Raw genomic sequence first — 25,839 nt, 5'->3', positions numbered from 1 at the left:
GAGCAATTACAGCTTAACTTCTTTTCACAGTTTCCATGGAAATATATTCTGCTGGAGCAGATTTCAGAGAACAAGATGAAGGCAGACAGCCAATTTAATTCTATTTACTATATACTGTATAATATTGATTGATTGATTTTTCAACATTAAAAAAAAGTTCTTTTTAAAATGATTCTAGGAAAATAAAGACAATGGCCAGACTCATATAGTGTGCAACTTGATAATCTCAGTCTAAGTATCACCTGAAATCACCACAAATTATCAGGAAATTAAAGTATTCTGCAATTTTCAGCCTTTTACACGAAACCAGTAAACACAATTTGAAACTGAAAGTCAGAGCATTGAATAAAGATACTTGAACAATGTGTTCAAAAACCACAGCAAGGCTGTTCAACAGGTGGCACCTTAACTAGGAATTTTTAAAAGAGGGAGATGGGAATGTTTATAAATCAAGCCAGATAGCTACAGATTTTCCACAAATGCATTTAGGAAAGATTAAAACAAAAAACAAAAAACCCAAAAACAAGCCAACCAAGCAGAAGCTAAGTTAAACCGGGGGAAATACTCACTGATTCCCGACTGTGTTTGGCTGAAAGCAGTAGCCACTAGCCCAGGCAGAAGGGTTTCTCTCAGCGCAGAAGGAAGAGTCAACATTTTTCACATTTATTATCAAGAATAGAATTTTTTTTTAAAAACGGCCCAAAGCAAATGTCAAAACCTGTTTCCACTGCTTAATCTCCGAAGCCCTTGACACTGAAGCCAATCGGCCGGTTTCTGTTCCAACAGATGGAAACCGGCTGCTGCCTTCGCTCATTGCATTTGGCGGATCACTTCTGCTAATTCGCGTTCAACCAACTAGAAAATCCCATATGTTTTGAAAGTGCACTAGAGATGCTCTATTCAAACATTTCGCTGCTTGCTCATGGAGGGAAATTTTTTATTTTTTTTTTTAATTCTTTAAACAGCAAACGTTTACAGTTATGTGGTCATTGAAAACGTGTTGTTTCATTAGCATCTGAATTGACTTTCACCTGCTTTGACTCACATTGCCCTTTGCTGGGAAGGGGTAGAACGTTGACCTCCCGGATCTTGAATATCGTCGACTGTATAATGCTACTCATTGTGAAACTGTGTAATACACAGACCCTGTAACTCTCCTATTACTATCACTAGATGTTCAATGCTATACTCTGTAATTCGCTGTCTGTACAGTTTCTCTTCATTGTAAACCGCCTAGAAGTCGCAAGATTGTTGGCGGTATATAAGAATAAAGTTATTATTATTATTATTATTAACTGCACGTCCTTAAAAATCTTCATTTATTGACAGCTGAGGTTTCATATTTCATGTCTGCAGGTCCACGTTTTAGCCCCTCATTCCTCTGCTGTGAACGTTGCCGTTTCAGACCCCACGGATCTGTGCTGACAGTCTTATTAGATTAATTTGAGGAAACACTTCAGCTAAGGGAGGTCTGCGTTTTACCCTGCAGCAGGAAAATGATTTTTTGCTTGGTTCAAGCTGGTCTTGAACCCAGATCAGCAGTGCCCATGACAGCTGCCCCAACTTCCAGGCTACTTTGGTAGCTTGTGAAATAGCAAAGTTGTGCTACTTTTAGGGCCTGTTTTACAAAGCCACTCGGCAACAGCCTCGAAGCCCTTTAAATCTCTATTGGCTTCGGAGCTGTTACCACGCTGCAGCCACTAGCGCGGCTTTGTAAAAACAGGCCCTTAATCTCAGCATAGGTCATGGCTCTGACAGACAATTTAGCTCTGATGGATCCTAATGCTTTTCCCTCCCTATGCCGAGACTAAAAGTGGCACGGACCACAGGGCAAAAGTTTTGCTGTTAATAAGGGTCGTTCTTCAGCAAGGCTACTGCTACTTTATGAATAGGGCAAGGCGACCTTCCAGTAGAGGGGCAATAGGCATTTTCCCACATTGTGATATTTGCCACAGTAATGGCATAAAATATTAAACTGTTATTAAATATGACCCGTTCTGCTAGACCTGGGACTCGGGAGCAGTTCATGTTCCCCTTATCTGTAAATCACCATGAAGCTTTGTGAATAGCATTATACCTAATGATTCAAATAAATAAATTCACGCCTGATTATACATAGATTAAAATTAAAAAAAAAAAAAACAGTCAGCTGGCAGTACTGCTGATCATCTGGCTAAATTAGCCCTAGAAATCCAGTTCATGGCATATCAGGGCACCAGCACTGAATATCCATTGCTAATTTAAGTGGCTGCTGGAGCTTAAGAGGGTCCCAGCCAATATTCAGCCAGGGCCCTCGTAAAACAGCTATGTGGGCTCTGACTGAATATCAGCTGGGATAAAGTAGCCAGACAATCCAACCTCCTCCCCCTCCCACCCACCTTCCTTCTGATCCCCCTCCTCCCGATCCTCCCTTCCCCTTAGCAAGGAAGGAACTCTCCTCCCAACCTCCGGTCCCAATAAGCCCCCAGGCCTACCTGGGATTCCTAATTTCCTAGTGGTCCAATGGGGGCAGGAATGAAGCCCACTGGCTCATGTCCCTAGTGGCTTCTGCAGCAAACTGGATGACATCTACTTGCTAGTTCCACGAGGTCACAGCAGCCACTAAGGGCAGGAGCCAGTGGGCTTTGCTCCTGCCCCCATTGGACCACCAGGGATCCCAGGTAGGCCTGGCGGGAGGGGGACTCATCAGAACTTGGAGTGGGGAAAGATGTTTCCTTCTTTGCCAGGGAAGGGGAAATTGGTTAGACAGGAATTAGGAGGACAGCAGTTTCATCTGGGTGTGAGGGGTATCAAAACGGGGTGGGGACATTGGGGTGAAAATCAGAAGGGCTGACTACTTTTTAAAATTATGCAGGTGCTGGCCAATATTCAGGAACTGACCATGCACAAGAGAGCCGGGCCTGCTGAATGAAGTGCTGATCATGAGGGATGCATCTTCAGCTGGTGGGGCTTGGCATCGCCACCAGCCATGGACACAAAAGGGGTCCAAGCTGAATGTCAGGGGGTCCAGGCCCCTGAGGCCACCCTGTGGCTACCTCACAGGGTTTTTCAACATACAGAAGAGTATGTTTTAAGAGAATGTTGAATTATTCTTTTACTCAGCTAGCAGTTCAGCAATGGAACACAATTCCAACTTACCAGTATAACCTGCTTTGTAGGCATTTAAAAGCTTTTTTTATTCAAAACTATTTAAATGTAGCTTAGATGGTGACTTTTTTTTTTTTAAATCTGTTTTAACCTTTATTGATCTTTGTTGTAATCAGTGACGTACCAAAGGGGGGCGGGGGGGGCAGTACGCCCCGGGTGCAGCCTTAGCGGGGGTGCACAGCCAGCCAGGTCCGGAAAATTCTACCAGGCCGATCAGTCTGCCTCTCCCCGACGTCAATTCTGCCATCGGAGAGGAAGTTCGAACCAGCCAATCGCTGCCTAACTGGGCGGAACTTCCTCTCCGACGGCAGAATTGACGTCGGGGAGAGGAATGCTGGTCAGCCCGACACAGGGAAGATGCAGGGAAGGAGAGCTTGGGGTGGCAACAGCTTTGGGGCATGTTACCCGATGGTGGTGACTTGGGGGGCTGTTCCCCGATGGCGGTGGCAATGACTTGTGGGAGGGCAGGGAGAAAGAAATAAAGGGGGCAGGCAGGGAGACAGAAGGAAAGAAGGGAAACAGAGAAAAAGAAAGAGGGCATGAAGAGAGAAAAAAGAAAGGGAGTCAGGGAGAAAGAAAGGAGAGGGAGAGAGGAAGAAAAAGTTGGGGGAGGGAATGAGGTCTGGAGGAGAGGAAGCATACAGGCTGAAAGAAGGGAAGAAAGATTGGATGCACAGTCAGAAGAAGAAAGTGCAACCAGACACTCATGAAATCATCAGACAACAAAGGTAGGAAAAATGATTTTATTTTAAATTTAGTGATCAAAATGTGTCTGAATTTATATCTGCGGTCTATATTTTACACTATGGTCCCCTTAGCGCAGGGATCCTATGAGCGTCGAGAGCAGCCCTGGGCGGAACTTCCTCTCCGACGGCAGAATTGATGTTGGGGAGAGGAATGCTGATTGGCCCGATGCAGGGAAGGAGAGCTTGGGGTGGCAGCGGCTTTGGGGCATGTTACCCGATGGCGGTAACTTGGGGGGCTGTTCCCCGATGGCGGTGGCAAAGGCTTGGGGGAGGGCAGGGAGAAAGAAAGAAAGGGGGCAGGCAGGGAGATAGAAGGAAAGAAGGGAAACAGAGAAAAAGGAAGGGGGCATGAAGAGAGAAAAAAAGGAAGGCAGGGAGAGAGGAAGAAAAAGTTTGGGGAGGGAATGAGGTTTGGAGCAGAGGAAGCATAGAGGCTGAAAGAAGGGAAGAAAGATTGGATGCACAGTCAGAAGAAGAAAGTGACGACCTTTACGGCAGCCATATGCAACTACAACACTCCTGCTGCTGTAAGAAGGCAGTTTAGACATCGCCGGCCACAGGGCAGGGAGGTTTGTCAGATTGGGCCTGTTGTCCGGGCCGGGGTGTGTGTGGAGAAAGCACCACGAAGGTAAGGGGCAGGGAGGGAGAAAGGGAGAAAAGGTGGGGTGAAGAGGAAAACAGGGTAAAACAGAGGGGGGAGAAGGACGCTGAAAGCACATGGGGAAGACAGAGGGGGAGAAGGACGCTGAAAGTACATGGGGAAGACAGAGGGGGAGAAGGACGTTGAAAGCACATGGGGAAGACAGAGTGGGAAGAAGATGCTGAATGGAAATGGGGAACAGAGAGCGGGGAGAAGATACTGAAGCGAAATGAGGAACAGAGAGTGGGTAGAAGATGCTGCAAGAAAATGGGGAAGAGAGAGTGGGGAGAAGATGCTGAAGGGAAATGGGGAAGAGAGAGTTGGGAGAAGACGCTGGCAGGGAAGAAGACAGAGATGCCAGACTATGGGAGGAGTGGAGGGAAGAAGATGGGTGCCAGACCAATTTGGAAGGAGGGAGAAAGGGAGAGGCACAGTAACAGAGCAAATGGAAGATGCAGAGAGAAGAGAGACAGTGGATGAAAGGAAGAAAGTAACAAGAAGATGAGGAAAACAGAAACCAGAGAAGACAAAGGTAGAACAAAAATTTTCTATTTATTTATTGCTTTAGGAGACATGTGTCACTGTTTCTGTGGTGTTACATTGTATGTAGAGTCCAGCTTCTTGCTGGTTCAATTTAACCTTTTGTCTATGTATTTCTATTTTATCCCCCCTTTTACAAAACTGTGGAGCATTTTTTAGCGCCAGCCGTGGTGTAGCAGCTCTGATGCTCAGAATTCTATGAACATCAGAGCTGTTACCACCGTGGCTAAAATCCACACTACAATTTTGTAAAAGGGGGAGGGGTTAGTTTGTGATGACATATTCCATACTAGGCAAAGGTGTTTTCTGTGTTCTGTGTGTTCGAAGGACATAGTTTTCTGTTAGGATTGATCTGTACTAGTCTGGCTTGTTTAGTTTTACAATGGGTGTATTGATGTTGTACTGCTCACTGCATATGTAAGATGCTGCCTTTTCCTAGGTACTCATGTGTGACGTGTGGCTTGTTAGTAAAAATCATGTTTTTCGTAAAGATGGGGGGGTACCAAAATATGATGGGCCCCGGGTGTCACATATGCTAGGTACGCCACTGCATGCCACAACCTATGATGAGTTGGTGAAGATTTAACAAGCCCCCCCTTTATACTGAGGGCCCATAACTTGTGCGTAGAGCAAGCAAGCACGGTGGCCTTGCCACAAGAATCTTTATTTATAAATGTAGTCCGAAAATCTTTCTTCATAAATATAATCCCAACTAGGATCCAAGTTTCAGCATAATCAAAATGCCTTCCTCAGGGGACACTGATAAAAACATTGAAAATACAAATGTAGACATATGTACAATCGTAACATAATTTGAAGCAAACAGAATTAGAAACAAATGTAAAATTTAAAACATGCAGAATAAAAATGTACATTCCAAAACACATAATCAAAAAGACATGCAAATATGTAAAAGATGCCATCATAAACATAAGTGCATGAAAGTCACAATGCATATCCATAAAATGAATGAGTAGGGTAACAAAGGTGCAGAGAATGGAACCCAAGGGCAGCAACATGGTGCATGAAGATAAGAGCCAAAAGAAACACAAGGGTTAAGGAAAAATGTGTTAATTGTATCACATGCCGAGTATATATAGGAGATATATGAAGAGCTCTGGTGCCAAAATAAACAAAATTAGATTAGAGAGCCTGAACACCATTGTCTCAAAAAGATAACATTAAAATGACATGGGGTAAACAAGGAAACATAAAACCAGTACCTCGTATGAAACTCACTGAATGCACTGAGGAGCTGATTTACTGTAATCAGATAAAAACGGAGGTCTGTAAAATGTTTTACGAGTCAAAAACGGCCATGCAAATATAAATAGGAACATAAGAACATAAGAACTGCCATCACCGGATCAGACCTTCGGTCCATCAAGTCCGGCGATCCGCACACGCGGAGGCCCCGCCAGGTGTACACCTGGCGTAATTTATAGTCCACCATATCTTTATATGCCTCTCTTAAGGAGATATGCATCTAGTTTGCTCTTGAAGCCTAGGACGGTCGATTCCGCAATAATCTCCTCTGGGAGGGCATTCCAGGTGTCAACCACTCTCTGAGTGAAGCAGAACTTCCTGATATTAGTCCTGAACCTGTCCCCCCTCAGCTTCATTCCATGTCCTCTAGTCCGTGTCAAATTGGACAGTGTAAATAATCTTCTCTGCTCTATTTTGTCGATTCCTTTCAGTATTTTGAAGGTCTCGATCATATCCCCACGCATTCTCCTTTTCTCAAGGGAGAACAATCCCAGTGTTATAAGTCTATCCTCATATTCCAGTCTCTCCATACCCTTCACCAGTTTTGTTGCTCGTCTCTGCACCCTCTCCAGCAGTTTTATATCCTTCTTTAGGTAGGGAGACCAATGTTGGACGCAGTATTCCAAGTGTGGTCTGACCATTGCCCTATAAAGCGGCATTATAACTTTCTCCGATCTACTCGAGATTCCTTTCTTTATCATGCCCAACATTCTATTTGCCTTCTTTGCCGCTGCCGCGCATTGTGCCGACGACTTCAGGGTCTTATCTATCAGTACACCCAGGTCCCTTTCTTGTTCACTCTTCCCCAGAGTTGCACCTGACATTGTATACTCGTATTCCTTATTCTTATTGCCTAAATGCATTACCTTGCATTTCTCCACATTGAACTTCATCTGCCATTTCTCCGCCCATGTTTCTAACCGACACAAGTCGCTCTGGAGTTTCTCTCTATCCTCCTGCGATCTGATTGCCCGGCATAGTTTTGTATCGTCTGCAAACTTGATGATCTCACTGGATGTTCCTTCCTCCAGGTCATTGATATAAATATTAAAAAGGATCGGCCCAAGTACCGAGCCCTGGGGTACACCACTAGTCACTTTCTCCCAGTCGGAGAACTTCCCATTTATGCCCACTCTCTGCTTTCGGTTTTCCAGCCATTTGCCTATCCATCTTTGTATATCTCCCTCTATGCCATGGCTTTGTAGTTTCCTGAGAAGTCTTTCGTGTGGAACTTTGTCGAACGCTTTCTGGAAGTCCAAGTATATTATGTCCACAGGCTTCCCACTATCAATTTGCTCGTTTACGGTCTCAAAAAATTGGAGTAAATTCATCAAACATGATTTCCCTTTCCTGAATCCATGTTGACTGGGTTTCATCAAGTCGTGTGCGTCCAAGTGCCGGACTATGCTATCCTTGATCAGTGCTTCAACCATCTTGCCGGGGACCGACGTAAGACTCACAGGCCTATAGTTGCCCGGTTCCCCTCTCGATCCTTTTTTGAAAATTGGCGTGACGTTCGCTATCCTCCAGTCGTCCGGTATCTGTCCAGTTCTGATTGTCAGGTTTGCAAGTTTGTGCAATAACTCTCCGATTTCAACCTTCAATTCCTTTAAGACTCTCGGGTGAATTCCATCCGGTCCAGGGTCACAATACAAAATATAATGTGCTGACCTAGTGAATAAATATGATATAAAAATAAAATTCGGTGACCATCTGTTACCGTACTGTAGTAGACAAACGTTCCACGTAATGAAAGTGAAAATACAACTGCGCACTGCCAGGAGATGTTTAAAAATGATGATGTAACCATGTGAGATGTCAACATGGCAGAGTAAAAAAAAGCACCATAATGAGACCAAAGGGGAATGTAAAACCAAATAATACTCACTTTCTGTAAAACAATAGGGGCTCATAATCAAAAAACGAAAACGTCTTAAAAAACCCGCCAAAATCGGTACTTGGATGATCAAAAAGACAGACCGTCCAAGTGCCGATAATCAAAACGGGTTTTAGACTTATCTAAAAACAGCTTAGGCCTTTTCAGTGCTGCTGTATGCCCAGAGTGAAAAAGGGTGTTTTTGAAGAAGTGGTTAGGAAGGGAGGTAGGCGGGATGTGGGCCGACTGAGACTTAGTCATACCGAAAGTATAATAACCAAAAGTTTAACAAGACTGCCTAGATGGAACTTATACATAGTGACTTTGGCAATCTAAAAACAGGTCTAAATGCCCAGAAGGTATCCAATGTGACCACATGACCACTTCAGACACAAAATACAGACCCCCACACACTCCCCTAGTGATCAATGGCCCTCCACACTGTCATAAAAATCAGAATAAAAACGTACATACCTGCCTGCAGAACATCAGCACCTGGCATAGGAAAGCCTAGTAGAGCTGCACAGAGGTGGCTTAAGTAGTCTGTGGGGTGGGCTAGTGAACCATAGTGAGGAGGACCCAGGCCCATAAGCCACTCTAATCACTGCATGTGCACCCACAAAAAAACCCCCAAAGCCTATTGTACTGCCATATAGGTGTCACCTGCAGCCATAAGGGCTATTGGGGTGGTAGATAGGTGGGTATAGTAGGTTTTGGGAGGTCTCACCATGACCTATAAGGGAGTTGTGGTGAGATGTTTATGTGCGTTTTGTGATGTTCACAGCATTGCCCTGTAAGGTGCCCCACTATTCTGTTGCCTTCTGGGTAGCCAGTCCATCACTTTGCTGGCCTCTCCCATGTCCAAAAGGTCTTGTTCTAGGCATTTTTGACTTGAATGAATTTTTGACAAGAATGGGGTATAAAGATAGACAACTTAGCAGTTTTGGCGATCAAACAGCTGGACGTATAAGTAGATGATTCTTGAAAAAAAAATATTTTGGATGTATTTTTTGAGAATGGACTTTGGACATTTCCAACTTTGGGCGACTAGCGACTTAGGCCCAAAACGGACTTAGATGTATTTTTTTATCATGCCCTTCCATGTCTACACTTAATGTGAAGAATGTAAAAGCTGGCACACTAAGTGAAAAAAATTTTGTGTGGGCCTTCCCCTTCTGGGAGTGGCCTAAGATTCTGATTGGGCAGATCCCATAGGCCACTCCCATGGGAGGAGGAAGGAGTGGGCATCCCTCCTGCCGGGTAGATGTCTGGAGGAGGTGGCAGCAGGAGGAATTCGGCACTCCTCCTGCCATGGACATTCGGGGGAGGGGCGGCTTCAGGGACTGGGCATCCCTCCTGCTGGGTGGATGTCTGGACGAGGTGGCGGTAGGATGAGTTTGGTACTCCTCCTTACATGGACATTCGGGGGTGGGCGGTTTTGGGGGTTCCGGCAGGAGGGACTGGGCATCCTACTTCTGAAAGGTCTTGTTCTGGGCGTTTTGGGACTTGGACAAATTTTTGAGTGAAAACGTGGTATAAAGATAGAAGTAGTAGCAGTCTGGCCGATTAAATACCTGGATGTATAGGTAGACGATTTTCGGGGGGGAAAGGACATTTTGCTTCTGCCAACTTTGAGCGACTAGCACCTTACATCCAAATCAGACTTTGACATTTTTTTTTCCATTATGCCCCTCTATGTATCTAATACTCCAACCTTTAGTAAATGAAGATAAATGATTACTGCTATAATTTTTACTAGGTCTCTGCCACCTCTTCATATTTCTGTGCAACACAAGTCTGACTCCACCATGTACATATACAATATATAAGTCAGAGTTAGTACCTTTCCATGCTTAAGAGCTAAATGCTATTAGCAAATCAAAAGTCATGCGGATTTAGTGCCAATAACTTAGGCAATGCTAAAGACTTCCAACTAATTATTATATATGTAAGATATTCTTAAACACTTACTTTAAATCTGTTGCCAGAATGAGTACAAACTATCACAAGAAAACATAGGGAAGAATGTCAGCTAATGATTTACCAAAAATTGGACAGGCTTATCTTTTCACGCAGGGGGAAAAACAATCGCTGATAAAACCCCAAATGTGTAACACTTTTTAAATATTAGCCAACTCAGACCTTTTGCAGACATATTTGGTTAGGATTTACTGCTGCCTGAAAAATATGTCCCTGAAGGTCCTTTTCATAGTAGCTAGAAATCTAAAGATCAACTTAAAGAAAAAATCGCTGTGAAAGTTCACAGTGTACTGAGTTGGCTAATATTTAAAAAGTGTTACACGTTTGGGGTTTTATCAGCCAATGATTTACAGCAGCAGGGATTTATTCAGGTTCCTACTTAGAAGCTTAGCCACTTCAGAGGGAGTCCAAAGGGCCCTGTGAGCTATGCAAAAGGTTGGCTGCAAACTAGCAGTAGATAGCGAAGATTGAATTGATCTGGACAAAAAAAATCTTCCTATTCCATCCTGGTTAATTGAGCCTTCAAGCCATGTTTCCAAACTTTCTCTATATCTTTGCATGTGATTTAACTGGGCAGGAGAGATTCTTGGATGTTAAACTGCTTGTGTAGGGCTATTAATTGATATTCAAAGGCCTTTAACCAGCTAATGCCACTGAATATCACCATAGACTGCTAAAATGATGTCAGGTTTTAGGGGGCATTCCAGAGGCAGAGGCAGCTGAAAAGTTCTTAGCCCAACCAATAAAGGTGAGGCAGTCACCTTCAAAGGCTATATATACTTAGTCCAGGAATAATGCTGGCAGAGTCTACAAAATGCTGACTGCTACCAGCTGAATATTTACTCCTACATTTGTAAAAATTGGAGGCCATCTTTGCAGATGCAAAGAAGGGCAAACATATCTATTCAGCTGTTTCAATCACATCCAGGGTACAAAAAGCAGATGGCCACTAGAAGGATGAAGGCATGATTTCTCCTTTGTCCCCTTCCCTCACACTTGAATATGATACCAGAAAGGTAAACTAGGCTTCTTGACAACATCAGGTATTATGGGCATTCTGAATACAGCAGAAAACAGATCTGAAGGGTAGCCTGGTGGTCAGTGCAGTGGACTGTAAACCAGGGAATCCAGATTCAAATCCAACTTCAACTCTTGTTATTATCCCTTTAAATTGTGAGCCCTCCAGAAACAGTTCAGCTACTATACCTAAGTATTTAAGACACCTGCAATCCTGATGGCTATTGAGGTAGTTCACATTTAGGTATAATAGTTAATTCTTTGTCTCTAAAGGGCTCACTATTTGCAATAACAGGCTTGGAGTGGAATATGAATCTGGGTGCCCTGGATTAAAATCCACTGCACTGACCACTAGGCTGCCCCTCTACTCTGCAGGGACATCTGTGTGGCCATTTTTGTATAATGCTGCTGGGCATAAGAACATAAGAATAGCCTCATTGAGTCAGACCAATGGTCCATCAAGCCTAGTAGCCCGTTCCCGTTGGGACATTATGAGTGGGATGTCCCAATTCTGATTTGGCCATTCTTTTGAAAATGCCCCTCCATGTATTCCAAGCTGTGCAGTCCAATGACATCACTGTGTTCCAGTGATGCCATTATGTATTCCAACCACAGAGTGCTTTTTCATCCTCCAAATGTGGCATCTATAATGCAGTCAGTGAATCAAGGAGTTATAATGAGCCACATGAGAGACTGCTTAAAAAGATATGGAACCACGGGGTACAAGGGGAGGTCCACCGATGGATCAAAAACTGGCTGGCAAACAGGAAGCAGAGGGTTGGCGTAAAGGGCCACTACTCAGACTGGAAAGGGGTCACGAGCGGAGTTCCGCAGGGGTCAGTGCTGGGACCGCTCTTGTTCAATATCTACATAAATGACCTAGAGGCGGGAACAAAGTGTGAATTCATTAAATTTGCAGATGACACCAAACTATACAGCAGGGCTCAAACCAAGGAAGACTGCGAGGAGCTCCAAAAAGATCTAACGCAGCTGGAAAAGTGGGCCGAAAAATGGCAGATGAGCTTCAACGTGGGAAAATGCAAGGTCATGCACGTGGGGAAAAAGAACCAGATGTTCACATACAAAATGGGGGGAACACCACTAGGGGTTAGTAACCTGGAGAGAGACCTGGGAGTGATGGTAGATGCAACACTGAAGGCATCGGCGCAATGCGCCACAGCCTCTAGGAAAGCAAACAGAATGCTGGGTATCATTAAGAGGGGTATTACGACCAGGACGAAGGAAGTTATCATGCCGCTGTATCGTGCAATGGTACGGCCGCATCTGGAGTACTGTGTCCAGTACTGGTCGCCATACCTCAAGAAGGACATGGCGGTACTTGAGGGAGTACAAAGAAGAGCAACCAAACTGATAAAGGGAATGGAAAATCTCCCATATACCGACAGATTGAAGCAGTTGGGACTTTTCTCCCTGGAGAAGCGAAGACTTAGAGGAAACATGATAGAAACCTTCAAGATCCTGAAGGGCATAGAAAAAGTAGACAGAGACAGATTTTTCAAATTAAGGGGCACCACAAGTACAAGGGGGCATTGGGGGAAATTGAAAGGGGACAGGTTTAGAACAAACGCTAGGAAGTACTTTTTCACTCAGAGGGTGGTAGATACATGGAACGCGCTTCCAGAGGCTGTTGTGGACAAGAAAACACTAAATGGATTCAAAGAAGGTTTGGATAGATTCCTAGAAGAAAAAGGGATTGGGGGGTACAGATAGGTATAGACCATTGCTCAGGCAATGGGCCTGATGGGCCGCCGCGGGAGCGGACCGCTGAGCAGGATGGACCTATGGTCTGCCTCAGCGGAGGCAACTTCTTATGTTCTTATGTTCTTATCATTTCCTTGAAACCACTTTACAGGAAACAATTGTTACAGAAACTTGTATTGGCTGATATTGATGATGAATGTGGCATAATCTAACTCATAAAAAAATTGAATATAAAAGATTGTTCATATATGGTTTCTGGTGCTTGGAAATTAGTTAAAAATCAAACCCTAAAAAATGTGTGAAACATTATTTTAAAAGCAAAACAAAGAAAACCAACAGAGCCTTTAGTGAAAATGTGCAGCAAAAACAAGAACAAAACTGCAGGAATTTATTATGCAAAAATACTTAAAAACATATATAGCATAACATAAATAAGCATATCCAAAAGACGGTTCGTGTTTCGAAGAAGCACTCTTTCCTCATGCGATTTCAGACAGGAGTTTCTGTGCCTGTTTTCTCTAGCATTTATTATTTTTTTTCCAATCTGGTTCTTTGATACAATAAGTGCCAACAATAGGGATCCCTGAGGAAGGCGTGTTCCTTCGCAACATGGACCGTGTTGGGTCTGTCCCATTTGCACATTAGGAACAGTCTTTTGGATATGTTTATTTATTTATGTTTTTAAGTATTTTTGCATAATAAATTCCTGAACCCTGCACATTGTCCTGCAGTTTTGTTCTTGTTTTTGAAACATTATTCTAAACAGATCAGAAAGACATGGAGGAGGAGAAGATGATGATGTCCTTAAAAACATTGCAAAGGATGTTCTACAGGTTCCTGGCAGCTCCGATTGTGATGTAAAGAATGTCAGCGAATGGATATGCAGTCATGTTAATGATCCAGGGTATCAGATCATAGCAGATGATGAAATTGTGGAATCAGCACAAGAGAAGGAACAGAAGGAATCAGAAACTGATGACGACCAGCAGATTATTACTGATGTGGAACCACCACATGCAGAAGCCTTTCAATGTTTAAATACAGCAATGGCTTTGGCTAAAAAAGCAAGAAGAGAGCAGTGTGACCCAGCTCTTTTGTCTGAAAGCACAGAAACGAAAATCAACACTGAGGCAATTAAGAATTACTTCCTTTTTTTATTTACATAGAAATATAGTACTGTGGTTTGGTATTTTTACCCTTGTTGAAAATAAAAAATAATGTTCAACATTTAACACTCAGAATATGTGCTCTGTTAAAAAAGGTAGTGTATGTTCAATCAATCAATGGTATATGTACTACAAATACAGCACTATCACTGACGTAGTAAGGGCGAGCAGGGGCAGTCTGCCCCAGGCACCCTCTTGGTGAGGGCACTGGAACCCTTCCTTCTCCCCCCCCCTGCCGTGCATGTCTTAACATCCCTGTCACCATTCCTGCTGGCATGAGCAGAAACTCAAACCTGCTGCTCACACCAGCATCAGCTCTCCCTCTGATGTCACTTCTGGGTCCTGTGCCTAGGAAGTGACATCAAAGGGAGAGCCGACGCCGACACGGGCAGCAGGTTGGTGAAGCTGCTCACGCTGGGGAAGTTATAAGAGGTGTGGTATAGGACAGTGGTTCCCAACCTTTTCCTGGAGGACCACCAGGCCAATCTGTTTTCCAGGCTAGCCCTAATGAATATGCATGAGAGAGATTTGCATATAATGGAAGCAACAGGCATGCAAATCTTCTCCATATTCATTAGGGCTAGCCTAAAAACCCGATTGGCCTGGTGGTCCTCCAGGACAGGGTTGGGAACCACTGGTGTAGGGAAGGGGTGCAAGTGTGCAGCAGGAGGGGTGGGGAAGGGGCTGGGGGATGGAGAATAGGACAGTGGAGTGGCACCACCACCTCAGGTGCCTCTCGCCCTTGCTACGCCACTGAGCACTGTACTGTAGTTTGGTATTTTTTTCCCCCTTTCTTGTTGAAAATATTGTTGAAAATAAAAAATAATGTTCTATTGCAAAAGGTTTCTTTGACCCAGAAGTGTATCCTATTGTTGTGGCACCAAGCTGACGTGATTACCTTAACTATGTGGAGAAATGAATTGTTTACTTTGTTAAAATTTGAATATCTGGATATTCAGAGGGGAGGTCCTGGGCCATGGAGGAAATTCAGAAGAATATGGGCTCCTGTTTGAGAGGGATTGTCCCCTAGAGCTCGCAGTTCTTTATTGAACTTTTGACACTGGAGTGTGTGGGGTGGAGTGGGGGATCCTAGCGGGTAGGGAGGGTTGGTTTCTGTGGGTCTTCGTGAAGGAAGACGCGAATGACCTGACTGTTCCTGTTCTTTGTCTTGTTAATTGTGGTTGGTATGTTGTTGTACTGCTTGATTTTGTAAATCTGAAAAATTAATAAAAATGATTGCAAAAAAAATAATAATAATAATGTTCAGCATGCAATGCTCAGAATGTAGGCTCTGTTCAAAAAAGGATGTCCAATCATCCAGATTTCCCATTATCTGGACTACCCTCTGCCATGGTTAGTCTGGATAATCAGGGTGCCACTGTATTGTGCTAAAGAATATAAATTTCTCACAGGTTCTGCTTATGCTGATGATGTTCAAATCATCTGTCCTATCGATACTGCAAATGACTCCGAAATAGATGAAATAAATAAGAAGTTAACTAAAATAAACAATTGGCTAAGGGGAAATATGCTTTCCCTTGGGGCTCCTTTTATGAAGCCATGTTAGCGGTTTAACGCGCATAATAGCATGCGCTAATTTGCCGGCTGCGCTAGCCGCTACCGCCTCCTCTTGAGCAGGCGGTAGTTTTTCGGCTAGCGCGGGGGTTAGCGCGTGATAAAAAGTCACATGCGATAAAGCTGCTAATGCGGCTTCGTAAAAGGAGCCCTTAGTATCTTTAAAACAAACTGTCTCCTCTTTCCTTGGAAGGATGGTTTACAATTAAACTCTTCCATCCGCATTGATAACATTGCTATTAACCAGGTTAATTCGGTTAAAATCTTAGATGTAAGTATTCTTATAAGCTCACTTTCAACGCTCAATTAGGTATTGTAGAAACTGTTTCCATACATTAAGAATGATCAGAGCACTATCTAGTTTCACTCACTTATAATGGCAAAAATTGATTACTGCAATTCCTTATATAACGGTATATTACAGAAAGATATCCGACGTATTCAAATCATTCAAAATGTAAATTCAAAGGTGCCTTAAAGTGTTTTTTATTCAATGACGCCTTTGAACTCTAGATACCCTTTCTGTTTAAAGATATCTAGTGACACCAAGTACCCTTTACGTATCTTCTACTCGCCATGTCCTGTCTCTTTTCTTTTTTTTTAACAGAATCTTAGCAGCACAAAATATGTCTTCACCTTCCTTTTGTTTGTTCCTTATATGTTTCTTTTCTTAACTTTATTGTAGTTCCTTCCTCCTTTCCTTGTATAATCTGTATTGTTTGTCTTTAATTTGAAGACATCTGTGTTTTAAACTATTGTACCCCTTTTTTTATCAATATTGTACTTTTGCTTAGAATTTTGATAGGCGTGTAATCAAATTTTAAATAAACTATGAAACTATGAGACTCCAGTTCCAAAGACCAAGCTGCAGATAGAACATCTAAGGGGAGTTCTAGGAAAAAGTCCATCAAAAATTTATAATAAAAAGTAAGAAATTCTCCCATTGTCCCATAACTGGAAACACTTTTCCAGAGCCTGAGCCAGATCTACTCCAAGATCCTTCTCATCCAAATTAAGGATATAATGACTAAATTGAAGGTTTGAAAAAAGATCTATGGTCAGCAGATCATACAGAGCCTGGAATATAGCGTAGGGTAACATTTTACCTTGATCATTCAACATATCTCTGACCCATCTTATTCCATGCTCATCCCATCTCTTAAAGTATTCTCCAGCCATGCGTGGAAAAAAGTTGATATAACCTTGCAGAGGTGTCGTCATCGAACTACAGTGCAACCTATGACACAATTGTCTCCAACTACTCTGCATATATGACCAAACTATATGATGTACCATCCCCTTGCCCAACTGTATAGCTTTAGCATGAAGTACAAAGGATCCTGTGAAGGGATCCAACAACTCAGCTTCAATTACCCCAGAGTATAGAGACTCTTGCCTTTAAACTAGTCTTGGAGAGACCTCAGCCCACATGCATTATTATATAACCTTATATCAAGTGATCTCCAGCTTCCGTTCTCTCTAGGCATCATCAGAGTATCTAGAACAATTCTTGGGCATTTACCTCACCACAAAAATCTGTTCAAGGCCCTCGACAGAGCCTTGTAATCTCTATACTTCACATAAAATGTCAAATATTGTACCATCTAGGTACTATAAGCATATTCTACAAAAGATTATGCCCAAAAGAGTGAGAGGGAGGGCTTCCCAAAGATGCAACCACTCCAAAAAGATCTGGAGAAGAGGATTAATGTTATGGGCATACAACATTCTAGTATCCAGAAGTACATTAACTCCATCAGACTAATTCACAACCTTCGTAAATTTGATCATATAACTCCATTTCTGAAAGAAGCTCACTGGCTACCTGTCAAACCTCTAATTATATATGAATTACTTTTAATAACTTTTAAGGTATTAACCACCAATGAGCCACTTTATTTTGTCCGTCTGTTAAGTCTGTATATATCAGTAAGAACTTTAAGCTCGACGAATAAACAACTCCTCATAGTTCCATCTTACTGGGAAATAGTGCATGAGCATGTCAGAGATGCCATTTTTTTCTGTTAACGGTCCAAAGTATTGGAATTCCTTACCACTATTGTTTAGATTAATAACCTCTATTGATAGGTTTAAAGCAGAACTGAAAACATTTCTCTTTTCAGATGCATATTAACTTGGGCAATATTAAACGGCGTGTACGTAAAACATAAAAATTCTAATGTGTTTCTCCTCCACTTTTCTTATTACAGGTTATATTATTTCATTCTTTTTTCATTTTATTTTATTATTATATGTATTTCAGTTTTGTTATTATATATGCTTTTAGATTGTAAGCCACCCTGTAGGTAACCCCCTAAATGCGGGATAGTAAATTTTTAATAAACTTAGAAACTTGGTAAATAACGAACTATCCCCTTTGCATCCTTCAGAGGGAAAGACTCCCTTTTTGAGCTATATTGATATTCAAAGATAATGCCTCCAATTTAGACATATTTAATTTAAGGCCCGAGAGAGTTCCAAAACTATCGAACATATGTAGTACTCAAGATAAGGAATGAGTGGGATTAGAAAGGAATAACATGATATAATCAGCAAAACTGAGTATTTGATGTACAAGTGCCCAAAAGAAAGCCCAGATACATCCTCATCCCACTTCAACTTCAATAATAAAGGCCCTAAAAACAGCAGGTATAAAAGGGGAGACAGCGGACATCCCTGCCTGGTGCCTCTGAATAACGGGAATGATGTTGAAGATGACCCATTAACCAAAAAAGAAACAGTCAGGTTAGTATACAGTCAATTGTGTCAACAAAAATCCAAGTAAACCATATCTATGCATCATTGAATAAAGAAAACTCTACTTCACCCTGTTGAATGCTTTTTCTGAAACAAAGCTAATGGCAAGGGCCAGAATGGATTTTAGACTACATGTGGTAATCCCTCTGGGGGTTAGGCAAAAGCCCACATTCATTCATTCCTTTCTCCCTATCTCCTCAAACCCTCCCCCCAACCCAAACTGCTAGTTTAGAAACAAACCCCCCAAATCCTTCCCTCCCATTCATCTCTTCCTTCAATCCCCCCTTAAACATCTTGATCCCCAATCTGACCCACTACAAATCTCATTCTTACCTCACCTGGGTCACATCTAGTGCATACCAGCCACCTCACACTTGCATCTGAAGAATCCCAACATTTAAAGTATTGGCTCCTTGTGTGAAGCTTCCATCTAAAACTCACACACTCATCTCTCAAACATACCTCTCAATCAATACCATTCAGTCTTGCACTCCACACACACAGTCACATTACCACACACACAGTCACAATACCATTCAGCCTTGCACCACACACACACAGTCACAAACTTGCTCTCTTCTGTTAATATAATTAGATCTGTTTAAATGGCACATCTAATAAGACCTCACATTTTAGTCATCAAAAACATCAGGAAGAATGTTCAGACTCAAGAAAGCATCAGATGGTCAGTTTCAATACTGCAATCATTGCACAATGTCAAGAGTAAGAGTAAGACTTCTCACTGTTACCATATAGGAGAAAAGATGTCTGAACCAGGATCACATGCTGGTAAATAGATGAAATAATCACCATCAGGAAACTCACAACCACCAGTGTTCATCAGCCAACTATCTCCACGGTAATCAATTTCTTAAACCAAGCTTGAATAGAATCCTTGCTACAACAGGAGAATCAAAAGCAATGACTTTACCATCATGGAACACCCGGAGGTGGGTGGGATATTGTAATGCTAAAATCTGCTGATGATCTGCAAGACATTTACATACTGCATTGAAGGATTTCCTTTTCTCAACCACAGCAGCGGAATAATCTTGGAAGAGCCAGACACCCTGATCATATTTAACCTCTTGTTTCTTTCTATATTGATGAAAAACATAGTCCTTGTGTGCAAAATTCACGCTGTAACAACTCTTGGCCTGATATGCATATCAGACAGATTCCCGATCCTGTGCATCTTTTCAAATCTAAGTGGGCCCAGGTAATTTGCTGGTGGGAACTCTGAAGTAAGCTGATGTGTTCCTCTTCCTTCACTGACTCTGGTAAACCCACAAACCATAGGTTGTTATGGCAGTATTAGTTCTCCAAGTCATCTAGCTTGTTATTGTAGCTCACAATCTGCTTCTTTAATGTGTTCAGCTCCTCCCGAATGCTCTGAACTACATCCTCCATGCCCCGAACTCAAGACTCCTGTTCTGCTACACGCCCATTGAAATCGGAAACTTTGTGCAAGGCTGCCTAGTTCATCCTTTATAGGAGCCAATCTCATATTTAATGCATCAACAATGATGTTCTTAATTTGCGATAACAAGATAGCATTTCCTCTGGTTACTGAATCTTCTGGCGCCATGATAGCTTCAACAAATGCAGAAGGTCACATCTTATCTTTCTCTTTTTTCTCTGATTTGGTGGACATCTCTGTTACTACTCTATTCAGAAATTTGTCTATAAAGTACAGTAGATCTAATCTACAGTACTGTGAAACAGAGTAGCAGAGAAGACCGATTTTAGTCACTGGAGCTAATATTGTGTGGGTAAGCCGAGAGCTAAGAAGAAATGCTGCTTCTCAGCTCATTGCACCACAACACACACACACACACATTTTTTAAGCCTTGTGGGAGGCTTGCACACTTGAATCGTGCTACCCATGAGGGTTTTAGATTATTTTTAGAGTCTGACCTCTGACCATTTTGAGCAAGTAGTACTAGTAGATATAAACTGCAGAGAGTCAGTGTGAGCATATTCACTGCAACAGAACTTCCATTGCAAACTGCTACTGTGGAAAGAGCTGATAAGTGGAACTTTAAAAAAACAACACAGACCAGTTTTAGCAACCACACATTCACAACCACTTTTTACTTTTTAACTACATTTTTGTATTTTTTACCTTTTAGCTCTTACCAAGTAGGTGAGCCTACCTGAACACACAGTTTGGGTAGGTTTCCTTTATTCCACTTCCTTCACTGTTTGGAATGTGTGTTTATAACATTTAAGGCCCCTTTTACAAAAGGCACATACCATAAAGGTAGCAGTACATTATGGGGCTCATTTTCAAAATGCAGTCAAAACATCCAAATGGGCATTTTCAAAATTGATTTTTTTTTAGATGTCTTTCTGGTCATTTTGTCTCCATTATGTGTAAATTTTAAGGGGTCATGTTAGAGGCATATTTTGGGTGAGATTAGGGTAGGCTTAGCACTTGGACATTTTACAGCGATAATCAAACATTTTACAAAACGACCAGGGCACAATTTGGACGTTTGGGGCTAAACCAATTTTTAAAATGAATAAGGGCCAAAAAGGTGCCCAAACTGACCAGATGACCACTAGAGGTATGAAAATATGGCCCCATACACTTCCCTAGTAGTCACTGACCTCCTCCCACCCCCGAAATATGATGAAAAATAGCCGTTCACGAAAACAAACTTTCACAAAAACTGCTGTAGCTTGGAGACAAAAACAGATATCCAAAAATGAAAAAAAGGAGGTTACTTGTGAGGTTTCAAGCTATTCAACATCACCAAGCACATCTCAAAAGAACTTCCCGTTGGCACACAATTCAAACTTTCCTGGAACTTTTTGAACTTTTTGTTTCACAGAATTTTGTTTAGAGTTAAATGTGTTACAAAGAATTATGCATGCTACATACAAACTTATCAAATTGTTATAAAATTATACGTGCAGTCTGACGTAATTCATAAAAAATAGCAGCTGACCATTAGCATGATCTTTATTTCAGGTTACTTGCATTATTAGTCTGAGTCTTTTGGAACCCTGGTAGGGATTTCTTTAAAAGCCATGTTTTCAGATTTTGTGAAAACAGTGTGTATACTGTGTATACTGTTGTTCCACACTTTTGCCATTTGGTAGTTGAATGATTTGCATTGAGATGTCTTGTAGTTTATATCTTTCAGAGTTGTAAATGACAGGGTCAGATTGTTAGAGTTACGTTGGTCCGCAGATCTACCTAATAGTTCAGTAAAGCTGGGGAAGCTGTTAGGGGCATTACCGTAGAGCATTTTAAATACTACGCAGCATAGTTTGAATTCTATTCTGTATTCTATTAGTAGCCAGTGTAGTTCTTTAAGCAGTGGTATGACTTGGTCAAATCTTGATTTGTACTACACTTCCCCCTCCGTATTCGCGGAGGTTAGGGGCAGAGCCGGCCCGCGAATATGGAAAAAACGTGAATAAAATTTGGCCCAGTTCTGCCCTTATCCCCCGTTTCCCCTGGCTATTTTTAGCCCTGTGAGCCCCCCCCTTAAGCCTTATCTGGTGGTCTAGCGGGTTTTCAGGGCAGGAGCGATCTTCCTACGCTCCTGTCCAGTGCAGATCGCTCACAGGAAATGGCTGCCTTGAGCTCCCGTAGTCTCTCAAGCCATTTCCTTACGGGGCAGGAGCGTGGGAAGATCGCTCCTGCCCTGAAAACCCACTAGAACACCAGGTAAGGCTTAAGGGGGGGGGGGAGCTTACAGGGCTTAAAATAGCCCGATAAATGAAAGTCATTTTTTTCGTTTAAAACCGCAAATAAGTGAATCCAAAGATACGGAATTCGCAAATACGGAGGGGGAAGTGTATATGGCTTTTGCTCTCCATTTCAGAAACACACAGCAATTCTCCAGCTTGCTGCTGGATTTTACGTTGCATTCCCAGTTGTCCCCAACCTTCTTTTAATGTAAGGCATTTTCTGTTTAATCCAATTTCTCCCATTTTAAAACTTTTTTTTTTTAAAAAATATCTTTTTGGTCAGAGGTGTAACAAGGGGTGGGGCGGTCCACCCCGGGTGCAGCCTTAGGGGGGGTGCACAACCGGCCAGGTCCGGAAAATTCTACTGAGCCGATCAGCCTTCCTCTCCCCGACGTTAATTCTGCCATCGGAGAGGAAGTTCGGGCCAACCAATCGCTGCCTAGCTGTGCGGAACTTCCTCTCCAATGGCAGAATTGATGTCGGGGAGAGGGGGGGCTGTTCCCCGATGGCGGCGGCAATGGCTTGGGAGAGGGCAGGGAGAAAGAAAGAAAGGGGGCAGGCAGGGAGACAGAAGGAAAGAAGGAAAACAGAAAGAAAGAAAGGGGGCACGAAGAGAGAAAAAAAGAAAGGGAGGCAGGGAGAAAGAAAGGGCAGGGAGAGAGGAAGAAAAAGTTGGGGGAGGGAATGAGGTCTGGAGGAGAGGAAGCATAAAGGCTGAAAGATTGGATGCACAGTCAGAAGAAGAAAGTGTAACCAGAGACTCATGAAATCACCAGACAACAATGGTAGGAAAAATGATTTTATTTTAAATTTAGTGATCAAAATGTGTCTGAATTTATATCTACTGTCTATATTTTACACTATGGTCCCCTTTTACAATAGTGGTTTTCAGCGCAGGGAGCCTATGAGCGTCGAGAGCAGCCCTGGGCATTCTGCGCAGCTCCCTGCGCTAAAAACTGCTATTGTGCTTTAGAAAAAAGGGAGGGGGTATATTTGTCTATTTTTGTATGGTTGTTACTGAGGTGACAATGCATAGAGTCATCTGCCTTGACCTCTTTGAAAACACCCCAGAATAGGAATGATAATTAACATTTTCTCAGCGTACAGTGTGCTTGTGGTTTTTTTTTTTTATTTTATTGTTGATAGATCATTTTAAAAGTAGCTTGCAAGCCCAAAAAGTGTGGGCACCCCTGAGCTAGAGCATTGAAGCTGCGTGTTTCTGCCGTAAAGGTCATCTCTGATGCAACCGGAAGTTGCATCAGAGACGACCTTTACGGCAACCATATGCAACTACAACGCTCCAGCTGCTGTAAGAAGGCAGTTTAGACATCGCCGGCCACAGGGCAGGGAGATTTGTTGGCCCGGGCCTGTTGTCCGGGGGGGGGGGGGGCGGAGAGAAAGCACCACGAAGATAAGGGGCAGGGAGGGAGAAAGGGAGGAAAGGTGGGGTGGAGAGGAAAACAGGGTAAAACAGAGAGGGGGAGAAGGACGCTGAAAGCACATGGGGAAGACAGAGGGGGGAGAAGGACGCTGAAAGCACATGGGGAAGACAGAGTGGGAAGAAGATGCAGAATGGAAATGGGGAACAGAGAGTGGGGAGAAGATGCTGAAGGGAAATGAGTAACAGAGAGTGGGGAGAAGATGCTGCAGGAAAATGGGGAAGAGAGAGTGGGGAGAAGACGCTGAAGGGAAATGGGGAAGAGAGAGTTGGGAGAAGACGCTGGCAGGGAAGAAGACAGAGATGCCAGACTATGGAGGGAAAAGAGGGAAGAAGATGGGTGCCAGACCAATTTGGAAGGGTGTATTGATGTTATACTGCTCACTGAAGTATGTAAAATGCTGCCTTTTCCTAGGTACTCATGTGTGACATGTGGCTTGTTACTAAAAATCATGTTTTTCGTACAGATGGGGGGGGGGTGCCAAAAAATGATAGGCCCCGGGTGTCACATATGCTAGGTACACCACTGTTTTCAGTTTCACAACAGGCACATGTATGAGAAGGGCACTGTATAACTCAACTGAAGTATGTTCAGGACATAGCGGTAGGTCTTTAAAGCACTACTCTTCTATTCCAAATGCTGTATTTTAAGTTGTATAGATAAAAATGGATCACAAAGCACCATAGAAACAAAATGAGTTATTGCAGAAAGAAAAGCATTAGCAAATTCCTGAAGCGATGGCTGTATTTTTCGTTTAATAGCAATCATGACTTCAACAGGTTCTTATGGTTCCTATTGGGGCTGTAGCAAATTTGCAATTTAATATTAGGTTTGATTCATGAGTGAGGCACACACATTCTGTTCTACTCTATGCCTATTTATATGCCTAAACTGTCTCTGGCACATATATTGCTGCTTGCCACTGCTTTATCTTCCTTCCTGAGCCTCTCAAAGCCTCCATTTACCTTGCCAGGGTCCCCATGCTCCAACACTCATTCAATTCCTACGAGAGTCAGAGTATTTACTTCACCTGCCCACAGTTAAAAGCTCTACTGCAGTTTGATAAAAGGAGCTCATTGCTTGTTATTCCAATTTCAAGATCATTGTCTCCCCGTCCATTTCCGAATACAGTTTAAACTCCTCTTGCTGACTTACCAGTGCATTTGCGCTGAAGCCCCCCAATATCTCTCTTCATTTATCTCCCCCTATGTTCCCCCCCCCCCGTGATCTCCGCTCATTGGGCAAGCCCCTCTTATCTGTACCCTTCTCTTCTACTGCCAACTTCAGTCTCCATCCCTTCTTTCTTGCGGTGCCGTATGCCTGGAACAGGTTGCCTGAATCAATACGTCATGCTCCGTCCCTGGTAGTGTTCAAATCCAAGCTAAAGACCCACTTTTTTAAACTGCTTTCAACTCTTAATTCCCCCTCACTGCTGTCAGATACCTATACCCACTATAATCTCCCCAACCCTGAAATGTCCTGTCTAAATTAGATTGTAAACTCTTCTGAACATGGACTGTCTATTGTGTGTTAGAATGCACAACGCTACGTACGCCTTTTAGCGCTATAGGAATAATAAATAGTAGTAGTAATTAAATATTGGATGGAAGGGAGGGTGATATTTGACATTGTTTGCAGTCATAATATAAGAAGGAAGATGTTCAAGGAATGACTAGTTTTGAAGACAAACGAAACTAAATACATAGCAACACTAGAATTCCACCTCTTAATACAAACATTAGTTATATAATTTGCAATATTTAGTTAAGTTCAATAAAATAAAATTCATTCATTGAGAAATAACTTTTACTTATTAATATTATTACTGAATCAGTAAACAGCCTAAAAAGAATTAATAATAAGAATAGCAGATCGATTTCAATTGTCTGAGAAAAATGACCATTTAAATTTACCCTCTGTTTCTATCCAATATCCAGTTCCTGAACCACAGCAGAATATTGTCTTTTATCCCATGCGCTTTTTAATTTTCTCAGGAATCTCTCATGAGGGACTTTGTTTTAACGCTTTCTGAAAATCTAGATACACTACATCAACCAGCTCATCTTTATCCACATGTTTATCAGGCCTTCAAAGAAATGAAGCAAATTGATGAGGTAAGACTTCCCTTGGCTGAATCCATACTGACTCTGTCCCATTAAACCGTTTGTCTAAGTGTTCTGTAATTTTATTCTTTTATTTTTTATTTTTTTTTAATCTTTATTAATTTTCAAAACTAATACAAAGTGCCAGGAATTATACAGAC

The sequence above is a fragment of the Geotrypetes seraphini genome, chromosome 1 (assembly GCF_902459505.1).
Source record: "Geotrypetes seraphini chromosome 1, aGeoSer1.1, whole genome shotgun sequence".
Lineage (NCBI taxonomy): Eukaryota > Metazoa > Chordata > Amphibia > Gymnophiona > Dermophiidae > Geotrypetes > Geotrypetes seraphini.
Note: the sequence above shows the minus strand (reverse complement) of the source record.